Source organism: Thermobia domestica, chromosome 18 (assembly GCF_964235325.1).
Source record: "Thermobia domestica chromosome 18, izTheDome1.hap1.1, whole genome shotgun sequence".
Classification (NCBI taxonomy): Eukaryota; Metazoa; Arthropoda; class Insecta; order Zygentoma; family Lepismatidae; genus Thermobia; species Thermobia domestica.
Window position 1 is genome coordinate 161662427 of NC_137471.1, and position 17615 is coordinate 161680041.

Consider the following 17615-nt stretch of genomic DNA (forward strand, 5'->3'; position numbering starts at 1 on the left):
GCCTAAAGAACCAAGGAAGAATGAGTGTGGTATTGTTAATTTTGATACGTCTAAAAAATATAGGAACGCATTGGATATGTTATTGGAAAAAAGGAAATAGAAAGTATGTGTGATTCATTTGGAGGTAATCCACCAAAAACACTCGTAAAATATCTTAGTCATAATATAGAGTACAATAGAAGCCGTATACAACATTTTAACGAGGTAATTTGTAGACATTTATGCATTACAGTGTTAAAAATGTTTACAGATAGGTATAGTTTTTCAGAAATTATTAGTCAGGTGAATAGGAATAAGGATATTTGGAGAAGTTATATTTAAGTTTTATGGATTTATTTTATGGGCTTAATTCATAAAACGACTACAATTTTTTTATAATAAATATGGATAAGATAGAGTCATATGAATTACAATCCTTTAAACCTAACGAAAAAACAATCGAGAATTTAAATAAGCCAAACAGGTCTATTGAATGTGATATTGACGTGGGTGATGGCTTTATACATCCTTATTATGCTGATATTTATGTAACTTTTGAAATTAGAGGTAGAGACGCTGATGGAGAATATACTACTGGTCAAAATATTAGACTTATTAATAATTTCTTCCCACATTTGTTTTCTCAAATTCAAGTTAGTAAGCATGGACAGATATTAGATATTATAGATTATCCTGGTTTAACTTCAACAGCTGTAAACACATGTACGATTTCAAAACCAGAAGCAAATCATTATGATGAATGTGGATGGGAAGGAATTACGTGGGCAAGAACAAATGAAGAAATAGTGTTTTTGTTAAGACTTTTGCCAGGGTTTTGTTCAGATTTTAAAGATATTATGTGGAAAGGAGGATTGAAATATACATTTAAAAGAAGTGGTTCTGATGATAACGCATTTGCTATTTGGAAGACAAAAAAGCAGGATGTAACATATGAAGACAATCAACCGCATCCAGGTAAAGTTAAGATTACAAATATGGAGTTAAGAATGCCTATTGTAAAATATGAACCTAACTATGCTACCTTGTTAAGATCTAATATGTTAAAAGAAGGTAAGATTCCTATTTCATTCAACACGTATCAATGTTTGCAGAAGACTTAGTGGGAAGTACTTAGAATTCGATTTAACCACACAATTTAACTCAAGTGAATTTGATTTGCCTAATTTCGTAATTGCCTTTTTCCAAACAAATAGAAATGATAATCAAGAAAGAGATTCAAGCTATTTTGATCATTGTAAAGTTCAGAATATCCATTTTCGTAATTCTAGAAACGAATCTTTCCCATTAGAATCTTTAACCTTAAATTTTGCAAAACATAAGTATCTGAAAGCTTATGAAATGTATACGGTATATAAGCGGGTTACAATTCGAAACACTGAGATGTATTATTACCCGAAGGAGTTTTTAAAAAATAGGCCAATGTTCGTAATTAATACAAGCAAACACAAAACAGTGACTGTAAGTGATAGAACTAATTTGAAACTGACTGTTAATTTTGAAAGCGATGTACCAGATAAAACGATTTGCTATGTTGTTATGATTGGTAAGAAGAACTTAGAGTACGATGTTGAGAAAGAAAAAATAATTGAGAAGATATAAATCAATTATATGTTTACTAGATTTGTTTAGTTTGTAAGTGTTTTTATGATATTATCATAAAAACTTATTTAATAAAATGACTATTCCAGATAACATTCCACGTGAGAATTTAATTGCGTTAATTGAAGATACTATATTAAATCTTGAGAAGTCATTAATGAAAAACATAAGGAAGTTTAAGGGAATAAAATGTGTTTATACTACTCTTCTTACGTTATCAATTCTATTATCAGCTTCTACAAGGTTTATCAATGTGTTTATTCCTCTTACAGTATATTCAATTATTACAACTGCATTTGCTTCGGCTGCTTCTGTTATCACTGGCCTATCAACACGATTTAATATAGCTTCAAAGAAAGAGTATTATAAAAATATAGTGAATCGAATTGGGCTGTTTAAAGATGAGCTTAATGTAATTAAGCTCATGAATGGTGAATTAACAGATGAAAATGTAAGAGATATTGTTAAGAGAATCAATGCCATACTTAATGAAATTCGTGACTATTAGAAAAAATTCTATATAATAAATATGGCAAACCATGTTGATTTTTTAAACAAGCTTGGAAGTATTGAACAAAAACAAGTTATTGGATTAAGAGAATTAGAATTAAATACAGAATATAAGATTGTGAAAATGGAAAAGATTAAAACTAAGTTTGGAAAGAGCATTTTAGTTGAGTGTGAGGAGTTTAAGTTACTTCTTCCACCTAGATTTACAAAACACTTAACAGATAAAATGATTGATGAGATTGTTAAAGATGGAATAAAAATCAAATATACCGGTTTAAAAGATAATTATCCAACTGTTGAGTTCTGTATGTAAATTTCAAATGAGGATCGGTTTTGTGAATCCAAAAAATAATAAAAATGACTAGAATATGTCTTCACAAATAAAAAAATTGAGTGATTAGAATGGATCCTCAAAAGAAATTTATAATACTAATAATTTCAATGTAATTGTGAAAAATGTGCAAACCGAAGTTCAAGTTGTTTTTGGTATTAACGGCTGTCCATAAAGCTTGAATTATGATCAGTGGACAGAGTTTAAGAAGTCATTGTTTCCTATAGAAAACGAAGTTAGCAGAAGATTCCATTATCAATATCCGAACTTGTTATTTTAAGTATGTTATAAGTGTATAAGTGTTTTTATGGTTTCATTACTATAAAAACTAAGACCTTTGGATATACAGAACATAATGTCATTTGAATTTTAAAGATATATGTATAAATAAGAGATTTATTTGAGTTTTTTGTAATTATATCCTTAGAGTTATGCAATTTGTAAGACATTCAATAGATAGTAAATTTATTTCTCTATTGAATGCCGTTTGAATTTTGAAAATCGGTTAATAAACAACGGAAATATGACAAATTTGAAATAGAATCCTTAGAGTTATGCAACCCGCAACACAATCAAAAAATACCAGATTTATTTCTCTGTCGAATGTCGTTTGAATTTTGAAAATCGGTTAGTTAGGGACCGAGCTATTGAATTTTAACGTTATTTGGGGGTGAGGTTGCAGTGTTGCCAACTCACTTTTAACAATTATCATATTTATTAGTAATGGGGTGAATTCATCCCTATATGTTTTAAAGCGATATCTTGAAAAATTAAAATCCCGGAACGTTCCGAAAAAATGTTGAGTTGGAGACACTGACTTTTTTTCTTTTTTTTCTTGCAACTTAGGATTTAGTTCTGATATTCCGGTATCACTGAGTGCTGATGGAAAGGAAAGAGAGAAAGAGACTCGAGAGATATTTTGTTGCCGATTCAGTGACATCGTCTAACAGCTATTATACTACGTCATCGGTACAGCGCTCTCTGGTGAAGACAAAAAGAGTGCTTGTATATGTATATATGACGTTGTCTAACAGGTATTATACGACGTCATCGGTATACAGCTCCATCTCACGACTGCTATCTAGAAGTTACGTTGGTGTTAGGAGAAGGAAAGAGAGAAGCTATAAATCTCATGTACATGTATGTTATTGCCTCTCTCAACTTGCTTGTAAACTGGATATGTGTATGTGCATGTGCTAGAGTGTGCAATTGATGCCTGCGGCGCTTCATGACCAAGAGTGTATGTATGATGATGAAATGTGTTGAAATAACTTCCTTATATAAAGGGAGCGCTCCGTTACTTTTTATAGTATGACTAGTGAATATAACAGACAATGTATTAGAAACGTAAGTGAAGAATTTTCTTTTACTAGGTTACCTAAAGATATTGCTAGTTATAAAGAAGTTAACTTGATAGTAGAAGCTCTTCATTCTCTAGATTGTAATGATTTAAGTAATTTAATACCAATTAATTTATTTTTAAAAACAGCCTATAAAAAGCAGAAGAAAATCTTTTAAAGCACGAAGAACCATGTAGAAAAAAGTGTAAAAAAGTGCATCCTAATATATTTGAGGAAATAAAAGCAGAATTACATAAGACCTTAATTTGGAATAACGTATCTTCTGAATATTCTGCTATTATTATCGATTCATTTAATAACTTATTAACTTCAATTCCTCTTATAAATGAATCAAACATTAGTACATTTCATTCAGAACTTTGTAGATTTGAAATAGTTTTTAATTCAATTCCGTTATTAGTTGTTTATGTTCGTGGAGCGTTTTATAATTATTTAAAGGAAACTAACAAATTTAGTATAGGTAATATTATTCAGTTATTTAAAATATCATATAGTTTAATTTATAAGTATATTCAAGCTTATATTTTAATAAAAAAGTTTCCTCTAATTTTAAAATCGAAATTAGCTTTATCAAAAATTGCTAAATATAATACCAAAATAGATGAATATATAGAAAATACAGAGGAACTTAACATTCCATATAGAATCCCTACTTCTTCCCTTTCAATAAAAATTGATGATAAACTTTATGAAATTAAAATCCCATCTCTGTAATTATTTCAATTTGTTATGTATTAGAGCTCTTGTGAATTTCATAGCGATAGTTTGGTGAAACAGAGCAATATATAACAAATCATTTCCTTCAATTGGTTTTTCTATCTTCTAAATTTATTTTCACCACCTTTTAATGCTACCATAGCTCGTCTCCAGTCGAGTTGAGAAAAGCAGAGAGGAAGGTGTAAATAATTTCAATATTCGATTTACATGTCATGAAAGCATATTCAATCTCACTTTAATATTGTAGTTATGGGAATACTTTGCGCCGTGTAACTTTGTATAATTAGTTGGCTCCTTCTGCGCTGGTCAAAAATATATCCGAATTGGTTAGTCTAGAGTTTTGGCCCAGAAGTAACCATGACTATCTACTCAATGACATTTCTTCTACCCACCTGTGGCAGATGTGACGAAGAAAAAAATATCACTGCTAGCATTTACTAGTAACTATTTCAACTTAATAAATATAAAGGATACTGTAAATAATGAACTTTACTATTACGACCCCCCCCCAAAAAAATATGCTATAGACATTTCTGTTTCTTGGCAAAGCGCTGATACTTAAATACACGATAAAAAATCTATACGGAAAAGGGGGAGGGTATGAAAAGAGTCTCTCTCTCTCTCTCTCTCTCTCTCTCTCTCTCTAATCATTGTAACGATAAGTTACACAATGAAGTATTGAAATGCGGGAGCGTTTCAGGCAGAACAGAGGAAAAATAACTCAGGGGAAAAAATAAATAAATAAAAAATAAAAGAATTAAAATAAAATAAAAAAACACGTACATAGAAATACACAATTTGGAGACTACTTTCATCTGAGTGTCTATGATCCAGCATCTTCAGTTTTTATTGTGCAGTATTTTCAGTACTTATATTACAATATCTGCAGATATGTTTAAGTAGATAAACACTGCATCTAAAAGTTATTAGTATATTGCATTGTGAAAGCGTATCTTCACTATAAAATAATGCCTTCAGTTGACTTGTAGAATTCTCACTTTACGAAACAATGGCTCAGTGGTAGAGCGTTCACCTGTGGTGCATATGGCCCCGGGTTCAAACCCTGTTCCCGCCTAGTGAACTTTGTGGTGGACAAACACCATGTGCGTGGTTTTCCTCGTGGTTCTCCCATTTCCTCCCACTTTCTTCATTTCACCATTTAATTCATTTCCCATCATCACCACCGTCTCATTTAGCGTAACAGGTATAAGCGTGGGACGTAAAACTCAAAAATATAATTTTCATTCATTTACGAAACGACGGAGTATAAGTGATTAGAAGGGGGAAGGGGAAGCAGGTGAAGAGAAGAAAGGTAAGAGAAGGAAAAGAGGTGGACTCAAGGAACTTGTGCTATTATCGATTGGGGTTCATCTTTAAATTATTTCTTTTTTACTTTTCTTCTCCTTATTTAATTCTAACGATACACATTACTGGGTTGTGCTGTATGCAACTTCGGTAGAGACTAAGCACCACTTGGCGAATACATGTTCACCCCATTCCTCCGAGCAGACGAGAAATGATGCGAGAAGAACTTTTAAGCGATAACTAGAAGTGTAAAATGTCCAAGAACTCTCATTATACTCTGAAACAAACTAGGCCTAACCTAACCTGATGTAAATGCACATAATAATGGAACAATTATCTAGATCCTTCCCAGAACATTTCATATAGCATCAACATATTCAAACGGCAGGGGTGCAGAACACTGACTCGCCTCCCATTCAGTTGTAATAAAACAAGAAAGTAATGTATCCTACGGGGCTCTAACAACCCATCTTTATCCGCTATTGCTCGCTATGTGAATTGAGGGGTTCATCCAAGCAAACGATTCCACCAAATAGAAAATTTATGGGTAAAATATGATGGGAAACACATTTCGTGAAGGAATGAAGGTGTGAATATGAGTAATTACTGTCAGTGCACACCATATTAAAATGAATTCGAGTGATAGCGGAAGTATTTTATATGAATATGTGTTTTTCCACTATCCTCGTTTAGCGTATAACTCTCGTAGCTGAGACGCCCTCCCTACCGCGACCCAGCCTTGATTCGGGAATATAGCATAGTGCTTTTTATTGGTAACCTAGCACAAGTTGGTACATCATCATGCACTGTAGGCTTTATGCCACACAACCGTAATTTTTTATCAGGCTCAGGCCAGTCTTTCAGAACCGGTATCCGCAATGTCGTTGCTGTTGAGTTTAACGTCCCGTTCATCAGTAAGGCTATATAAGACGTAAACTTACTGATTAACGTGGAATCCGAACCACCTGAGCTCTCGCCGGTAATCGAAGTCGGGTCTCGCACGCCAACTGCTTAGTAACGGAGGAGCTCACATCCGCAACGTATTTATACTTATGGTATTACTGCTGTATTGCCAGAATACGAAAATAAGAAAAGGAATATTATTTAGTTTCTCACCCAAAATACTAGATATTGGCCCTGGCTCACTTGATAATGATTATTGTTCGAAATACGATGCGAACGTATGGCATAAAAGCTAGTCCATAAAACACTGACTAATTTATGCTACGTGGCCAATAAAAACACGAATGCCATCTAACCGAGTCAAAACAGGAGAGCAGAAACAGTGTCCGTAGGGAGCAGGCGCGTCAGCGGCGATGAGTATATGCATAAACGAGGATGGTGGAAAAACAATTTCATCAAACAGTTCATTTCATAAAATGCACGCAATCCAAAAAAGTACCAAAATGTACTAAATTAGATTATACTCGATTAGTTTTGGTTAAATGTTCCTCTTCTTTTCTGTAGCTTCAATTTGTTTACACTAGTCACAATAAACTTTTTGCCTGTTTAGTAGACCATGCCTTTCACACAATTTCGACAACTGACACTCATTTTTGTATAACTTCATAAAACTCAATCGTGATATGACAAAACCTTGTCATTTACGCACTGCTTTTCCCAAAAATCATAACAAATATAAAGCCAAATAGTCCCTTCCGCCCCCCATATATATAGTGTACAATATCAAAAATAACTAACGACAAGTATTTTGGTAACTATCACCCTCAATTTACTTTTACTCACGAACCAAAAGAAACTCTTCAATTTATCTGGTAAATTTTCTAAAATTGGTCCGGCGATACAGTAGTTAACCCATACTGAGCCCTCCTGAAGTCAATCTGCAAGTAGTAATGCAGCTCCTCATTTTGTGTATGCTGGGCTAAAAGAAATACAAAACTCTAATCTAACCTGGGAATGTAAGAAATCTGTCAAAATTTGGTAGAACCGTCTTCTCGAGTAATGTCGAATTGAGTCCTGAGCTTTGGTACAGAAGGAACGAACCTCACTAGTATCTTATATGAGGGTGTTATTACACCCTTCACCATCTGAATTCACTGATATATATATATTACCAATTCCCATGTGCCCATCTACGTTACCCCAGCCTATTATAATACACCCGAATATAAGATTTGAAATGATGTATAATTGATAATGAGTTACTTTTGTCCACATACACAAAAACTTTCAGTTGTATAATAAATGGTGCACCGGAATAAATCTATATAAACAAATCACTCATCATATCTTACCTTTTTCGCAGTTCCTATTCTCTCTTCCTTCCATAGAACTAAAAGTATTAATATTACTGAAATTTCTACGCTTCTAATCAACCATTCAATTCAAACTGGCTGAGAGTGCTCCGTGCAAGGATCTGCGCATGTGCCACCACTAACAATTGAATGAAGTTTTCCGTACGTCCCTTTTTTTTATCCAAATCATGTAGGTCCGCGGACGTTTCATTCGTGGATTAAATATTGACATCCAATGGACCATCCACTGAAGTCAGGAAAATGGATATTCACTTCTGAACGTAATATGGACATCCAATGGACCGTCCACTCAAGTTCAGAATGTGGATATCCATTGCCGAACGTAATATGGACCACCAATGGATGTTACGCATAAGTCAATGTACCAAAACTGGACGTACTGAATCTAATATGTATGTCCACTGGCTGTGATGTGCTCTGTGGGTTGATGAATAACTAAACGGGTATACCCTATATGATTTTATTCTCTCTCCAAGAGGAACTATAGATGACTAAACATGGGATGTAGTACGCGATTCCCTTGCAAGAATAAAAGAAAGACGATTTTAACTTTATTTAATAGTCTGATTCTTTGAGGTTATAGAAGGGAGTCAAAATAAGTGTTACAAGCTAATATCTCGCGAACTACACGTCAAATAAGAAAAATATTGTTAGTCAATGTACAATACAGAGGGGCCTAAAAACGAGTCAAACACGAGGTCCCCCGCCCTCCATTTTGGAAGGAGAGGTATTTACGTGAAATTTTCAAATGGGAACATAGCTCGAATAATGTGTCGTTCCAAAGGGATTGGAAAATTGAACAACTTTTGAAGGAAACATTTTTTGTTATGGGGCAACCTTTTCAAGATCGTCCCCAAGAAGGGTCCTGTATCAGCTAAAATTTCCAGTACTTTAAATGAGAAATGACTGAGTAGAAAACGGTGAAAAAATCAAAAAGTAAAAGCCATAGGCAACGCGGAATAGCAAGTGTTTAAATTTAATGTTAAACGCCAATATCCAGTGAACTATGCACCAAGTAAGAAGAGTGTTTAGAGAGAATGTACGATACAGACGGCCTAAAATATAAGTTAAACACGAGGATTCCACGTCCCCATTTTTGGGGGAGAAGTGTACGTGCAATTTTAAAATGCAACATAGGGCAACTGATACTTTCTTTGGTGGATCGCTAAATACCAAACAGCTTATTACAAAATTAGGACCTCGTGTTTGACCCATTTTTAGGTCTGTGTGTATTGTACAGTTCGCCGCATAGAAATTGTTACAAAAATTAAAATAACAAATAGTCCAAATTAATAACAAACTCTTGCCCCGTTTTCTTATGGATCCAGAAATACATGTCTCAATCGATTAGTTGTTTCTAGTATTCAATACAACTCCTTCCCTTCCTCCACCTCTCCTTGTCTAAAGCAATTAGTGTGACACAGTTCACTCTTTCCATTCAGCTTGAAAAGAAACAGGAATCAAGTTTACAACGTTAAAACTTTAAAACAGTCTTTTCCATTCGTCTGTTCTGAAATATTTTTAAGAGCCTAAATTTAAAATAAGTCACACAATGTACTCAGAGCTTCATAAAGACCTTTAGTTTCATTCTTTCCCTACTTTAAAGACTACAAGCTAGTAAGATGCATCCTAAGAAATCTATGGAAATTGGCAATATCGGCAGTAGGTTTTGTGCTTCCTAAAGTAGGTAATGCACGCACAGAGTTCTAAAATATCTACTGACAGAAATGAGTATTATTCAATGATTCATTTCATTTCATTAAAAAAATTGCAAGTAAATGTTCCAGGGGGATCATTTTCGCAGGACAGGAGGGTGTAATTCCCCATCGCTTGAGCTTCATAAATACGTATTGTTTGATCAAATGCATAGTAATACACTAATAAAAAAATGAAAATCTTATGTTGGCGGAGAAATCCCTCCACGAATAAAATCTAAACGACAGTGCTATTAGCAAAAAACCTATAGAATTACGATAGCACATTGCTAGAGAGCTTACATCTGGTTTCAAGAGGCGAAGGTTTGATCTCAAGCCATATGAGTTCCTGGGCGACATTGAGAGAGAGGGAGAGAGACAGAGAGATTTAAGTATAGAGACAGAGACATGTGATTTATATACACAGATTTAGAATTGGTGAAAAATCATCGGCCAGCATTCGTATTATGACGAAAATTGTGATTTTGTGAAACAGAGGAAGGGAAGGTTTCGAACTGCCAGGATCACATTAGGCAGTTGTCGAATTAGGTTAGAGATCTCTTTTCTGAGCATCTGATGATTAGGAAGGCAGAGAAAGATCTTGAGATCTGAGGAATTAAGAATTTTAAAAATCTGAAACTTGCGAGACGGGCTTCGAACCACGAACCTTGTAGTTATCGATCCATATCCTTATCCATTCTGCTACGTAGAACTCTATGTACTCGTTAAATAGTTTCCTTTTGCTACGTTGAGAGCTAACTTAATGGGATATTCCAAAAGTTGATTCGGTGGATGCGCCGTTTTGATAGGACTTAAACCTCTTGTAACTTAGTTACAATGTATCGTGGCGGATATAAATCGTTGATCAGGCAATGCCGACTGCTTTGAAAGAAATCCAGACCATGAGAATTAAATCAGTCATATCTGTGGTTCCTGTGGAGAAGAAACAAACTTGTAAACCAAAGGTTTAAGAACAACTCAAGTTATTTATATAAACTTAGCCGAAGATTATTCAATCATATCATCATAAAAGTAATTCGAAACACGTTCTGAAACGAAGAAATACAACTTTGCGAGCGGAGGCAAAGAAACGTAAAGTAACGAGACTAAAGACGAATCATTTACCGCGTAGTGATCGTGGTTCTGTACTCAAGGCGCTGGATCAGTAATCTCGAGGTTCGCGGCTCGAATCCACACCGGGCACTTTTTAGCTTAGGATTTTTTTTGGCGCTTGATCGATGATGACACGCGTATTACTATATTCAGATATTTGAATACTGGGATGTTTCAATGCTTGAACTATCAAATCTTCACAAATAATAATAGTAATAATTATAAACTAATATAATTATTATTATCTCGTAGATGATTAAAAGGTAGCAGCTAATTATCGCTTAGTTGATACCATTGCAAGCAGAAACGTGACATTCGGCAAGAATATTTTTGTTTAGTTTAATGTTGCCCACAGGAAGAGGAATTTTTCATCTCGATCCTAAGACAAACAAAAAATTAGAATTAACATTTTACATTCGAGACGGGACAAGGTTAACTCAAATTATCGTCTCACTTTGGAGATGAGAATCGAAACAAGACGAAAACTATCGTAAACATTTCTCGCCTTGTCTCGATTCTGGAAATGGTGAACGACCATTCTTTATGTAGCAATTACTTGGTAGACTGAGTCTTATAGGTTTTTTGTTACTTTGTATTTCAGAGCTCATTAAATTATGGTCTGTGTAGGTATTTTTATAGAAGAGCTTTTATAATTACCCCTGCATATCCTAAAAATTAGTTTGTTATATGCCTTACTGTTGCGTGATATTCAGTTATTTTTATTACAGTTATTTCAATTAAAACATACAGTAGAATACTTTCTACATGAAACTTTAGTAGAAAGCTTTTGTTTAAAATGTGAGTAGTTGCAGAGGCGTGTTTTGCAGGTGTGTAACCCCCTCTCCGAAATCCCTACTTTTAAGCAAGTTTTGCCAAATTTAAGACAACTCTAAAACTTTTAATACCATTATTATTATTATTATTATTATTATTATTATTATTATTATTACTGTATATTTGAGATCTCAACATTACGTCCTATTCCAATGCAAATTAGCATACTCAAGAAAAATAAAAATAAATATTTTGGATCCTCTATTAAGATAAATTGTCGTACAAGAGATACTTTGGAAAGAGAAAGGGGGAAAAGGAGATGTCACCTACTGGACAATATGAAAATCGAACCTTCTGATGCCTTAACAGAAACTAAGTACGACTTGTCTTTGTCACGATACATAGTAACACCCCTTCTTTAGGTATAAGACTTTGGATTATGTATGCATCATATTGCTATGTTAACAAAATATAGAAACAAATATAAAAAAAATGTTGAATGAATGTATGGAACGTGTTGAAAATGGCGAACGAAAATATTATTATTATTTCTAGTTAGAGTGGAAGAACTTAATAAGAATTCCACAATGATGTTTCAGACAAATTTATGACTCATACTAGGCCTGAAGGATGGCCCGTATGTATTCATGAATTGTTTTCGAAACACGCGAAGTTTTCAGACAGTAGGATTCCATATTGTAGACTGTGACGCCATATTTTTAGTTTGTCCCCATTCGAGGAAGTCTTTTCAACTCTAACTTGTAAGAACGAGAGAAATTGGCTATTTTTCATGTTATTATCTTCAGAAAAATCTAAATTATACATTATAAAAATCTTCTGAATATCCTAGGTGGGACGCCAACCGCGGACCCCTAACTCATGAAACGAATGCTCAAACCACCACCCTAAGATCGCTCTTTTAAGTAAGAGTCAAGACACACTCCTCTACGTAGCAAATTGCAACCGTTTGCCATTCCAGTATTTTGTTAACGATGAAACACTCATTTCGGTCATGATGAAATACTATAGTCTAGATAACTCAAGTTTAATTTTTTTTAGAAAAAGACAGAAAGTATCTCCGTAACTTATCTTTATTATATTCGGTTATTCTCGTTTTACATTTATTTCCAGTAACCTTGAACGACAGGGACACGAACACAGACACAGCGAGGATATTTAATATTTCAAAGGCTCTCCCACCGGGAATCTAAACTGAGACCCCGCCTACTGAACTATCTGATGGGTGGGGTGCCTGGTTCGTTCCCAAGGCAAGAAAGCTTGAGACGGACAACATCGTGTTCGTGGGTTTCCTCGTGACACTCACGCTTTCCCATTCCACTATTTCGTCCATCATAATTCCCTTTCTTCAATCATAGTCTTTCTGAACTTACATAATTGTCGGTCATTAAACGTAAAGATTTTATATTGAAGCTGTTAACCCAAACCAATTAGAATCGAAAAACAGTTGTATTTTCTATTGCTTGTTTTCACAAACAATATATATAGAAAGAACATGGGGAATCGTAATTCCATTCAAAAGTGAAACAGCAGACTCATAATACCTTAATCTAAAACGGAAACATTAATTTTTTGGAACTTTTCCAAAATATATACGGATATTCTGAAAAGTGGCAATATAGTGTCTGCTTTCAAACAAAACTGAACCAAATTAGGGTTCGTTTTCTGAAATAAAGCTCTTTTAAGTTTAAACCGAACCCAAACCAGTTAACCCAGAGATGGTGTAGGTCAATGAAAGCTTGACCTACAACCCACTGACACAGCACCCACCGTAACAATCTGATCCATAACCCACCGTGACCCACTATGGCCCACCTCTCACTATGACCCACTGCGACCCACCATCGACCATGAACCACTGACTCACCAAAACACATTGTCGTCAACTCTGACACATGATCCACGGCCTCTTTACCGACTCAAGAGTTTACACTTGTAACACAATCAGGTTGTGAAATTCTAACTAATCCGAGTTTGGATTTCTACCGTCAATCGCTCAACCACCGCTCTTACAATAACGATGGATCTGACCTTTACGATATAAAACGGAAAAGTGTTTGTCATGGGTACAATTACGAAGAATTTCAATTAAATTATCATGGTCTAATTATTTCCTTGTTGAATTATCGATACTTTTAAGTGGGAAAATAGATGAAATTGTTAAGTCCCATTTCAACGTCAGTAAAGCAACATAAGGAATCTTATATTACAAATTTTATGTCTATTTTTCTCACAATGATAATATAATAATAATAATAATAATAATAATAATAATAATAATAATAATAATAATAAAAATAATAACAATAATAATAATATAGGAAACAAATTCTGTATGAGGACACATTGTATTAAAATCTGCAAAATCACTCGTCGCGTTAGGCAGAAGTTACAAAATAGCCGGGATTGGAGAGAAGTGTCAGAACCATCAGGACATATCCTCTGCATACGTTCCTACAACTAGCTAAATGTTATAACGGAAAGTGTCGAGGTAAATTTCACGTAGAAAGTAGGGATACAGAACTCACAAGAGCCATAAGAAAATTTGTTTTTAAGTAATGGTTATGCCGGCTAAGCTACAGAAGACGTCGATGATGAGAATGAAAGAAATATTGGAATAAAGAAAGTGGGAGGAAGCCGAACCCGGAGAAAACCTACACACAGGGTGTTTGTTCAGCAAGTGCCCACTACGGGGAGCTGAGTGGAAGAAGGTGAACTATTAAATTAACAAGAATTTAGTAATAATAATAATAATAACAATAAATGATGGTATTAAAAGTTTTAAAGTTGCCCTAAAATTTGGCAAAATTTACTTAAAAGTTGGGATTTCGGAGAGGGAGTTCCGTACCTTCAAGACAGAGCTCTGCAACTACCCACATTTTAAACAAAAGCTTTCCACTAAAGTTTCATGTAGAAAGTATTCTACTGTATGTAACTGTAATAACTGTAATAAAAATAACTCAATATCACTCAAGAGTAAGGCATATAAGAAACTAATTCTTAGGATATGCAGAGGTAATTATAAAAGCTTTGCTATAATAATACCTACAGAGATCATAATTTAATGAGCTCTGAAATGCAAAGTAACAAAAAGTCTTTAAGATTCAGTTTACAAAGTAATTGTTACATAAAGAATGGTCATGCACTATTTCCAAAATCGAGACAAGACGAGAAATGTTTACGATACTTTTCGTCTCGTCTCGATTCTCATCTCCAAAGTGAGACGATAATTTGAGTTAGCCTTGTCCCGTCTCGAATATAAATTTTGATTGTTATCTTTTTGTTTGTTATAGAAAAAAATGAAAAATTCCTCTTCTCGTGGGCAACATTAAACAAAACCAAAATAATCTTGCCAAATGTCAAGTTTCAGTTTGTGATGGTATGAGCTAAGCGTTAATTAGCTTCTAGCTTTAAATCATCTAAGAGATAATAATAATTATTATTAGTTTATTATTATCGCTGTTATTATTCATGAATATTTTATAGTTCAAGTATTGAAACATCCGAGTATTCAAATATCTGAATATAACAAAACGTGTGTCATCGCCAATCAATCACCATCAAAGATTCTAAAGTAAAAAATGCCCGACGTAGATTCGAACCAAGAACCTCGAAATTACTGATCCAGCGCCTTGACCACAGAACCACGATCACTACGCGGTAAATGATTCGTCTTTAGTCTCGTTTTTTTAGGTTTCTTTGCCTCCGCTCGAAAAGTTGTATATTTCGTTTCAGAACGTGTTTCATATTCCTTTCATGATGATATAATTGAATAATATTCAGCAAAGTTTATATTAATAACTTGAGTTGTTCTTAAACCTTTGGTTCACAAGTTTGTTTGTTCTCCACACGAAACCACAGATATGACTCATTTAATTCTCATACTCTTCCTTTGTTTCAAAGCAGTCGCCTTTACCTGATCAACGATTCATATCCGCCATGATTAATTGTAACTAAGTTACAAGAGGTTCAATTTCTATCAAAACGGCGCATCCACCGAGTCAACTTTTGGAATATCCCATTAAGTTAGCTTTCAACCTAGCTAAAGGAAACGTATGTAAACGAGTACATAGAGTTATCCGTAGCAGAGTGGATAAAGTTATGGTTCGGCATCTACAAGGTTCGTGGTTCGAAACCAATCTCGGAAGTTCCAAATTTTTTAAATTCTTAATTGCCTTCGTAATCTTCTGATTCTCTCAAAAGAGTTATTCACATTAATTCAAAAATTGCCTAATGTGATTCTTACAGTACGAAACCTTTCCCTCTTCTGTTTCACAAAATCTCAATTTTTGTCATAATACGAATGCTGACAGATCATTTTCCACCAGTTCTAAATCTGTGTATATAAATCATCCCTCTCTGTCTCCATACTCTAATCTCTCTGTCTCTCTCGCTCTCTCTCCATGTCGCCCAGATACTCATAAGGCTTGAGATCAAACCTTCGACTCTTGAAACCAAATGTAAGCACTCTAGAAATGTGATTTCGTAGCAGTGTCTTTTAGATTTTATTTGTGGAGGGGGTTCTCCGCCGACATAAGATTTTCACTTTTTTATTAGTGTATTACTATACATTTGATCAAATGATACGTATTTATGAAACTCAAGGGAGGGGAAATTACACCCTCCTGTCCTGCCCAAATAAACCCCTGGAACATTTGCTTGCAATTATTGAAATCAAATAAAATGAATCATTGAATAATACTCATTTCTGTCAGTAGATATTTTAGAACTCTGTGCGTGCATTACGGACTTTAGGAAGCAATTTCCATAGATTTCTTAGGGAGCATTTTACTAGTTTGCAGTTTTTAAAGAAGGGAAAGAATGAAACTAAAGGTCTTTATGAAGCTCTGTATACATTGTGTGATTTTTTTTAAATTTAAGCTCTTAAAAATATTTGAGAACAGACGAATGGAAAAGACTGTTTTAAAGTTTTAACGTTGTAAACTCGATTCCTGTTTCTTTTCAAGCTAAATGGAAAGAGTGAACCATGTCACACTCACTACTTTAGACAAGAAGACGTGGAGAAGGGGAAGGAGTTGTATTGAATACGAGAAACAACTAATCGATTGAAACATGTATTTCTGGATGCATAAGAAAACGGGGCAAGAGTTTGTTATTAATTTGGACTTAGAATTTCTGTAACAATTTCTATGCCGCGAGCTGTACATTGACTCTTAACATATTTCCTTTTTGATGCACACTTTGCTGGATATTGGCTTGTAACATTAAATTTGAATACTGCTCTTTGTATTTGAATGGGGAACCATTTTCAGCGGCCATTTTGAAACAGGCTTGCCAGAGAACAAATAAGTTCTGTACTAAGCTGTTTGGTTTTCCACCATCTATCAAAGAAGATATCACTCGATTTTTATTCCCATTTGAAATGTTCAAGTTGGTCCCGAAGCCCCATGATGGGAGCAATGGGGACACCGCAACAATACCATTCCGCGTTGACTATGGCTTTTTCCTTTTTCATTTTTTGTTTCATCTGTTTCTAGTCAGATGTTTGAGATTTATAAGTATTGGAAATTTTATTTGACACGAGACCATTTTTCGGTTCAATCTTCAAAACGGTGACCCATACCAAAAAATGTTTCCTACAAAAATTGTTCAACTTTCCAAGCTCTTTCGAACGAGGTATCACTAGAGTTATGTTCCTATTAGAACATTTCACGTACATTCTCCTCCCACAAAATGGGGGAAGCTCGTGCTTGACTCATTTCTTAGGCCCCTCTGTATTGTACATTGACTCCTAATATTTTTCTTGATGTGTAGTTCGCGAGATATTGGCTTCTAACACTTATTTAAATATATAAATAAACTACAAACTATATATATATATATATATATATATATATATATATATATATATATATATATATATATACAGAGTGAATCAAAAGTTTGAACACGGTGG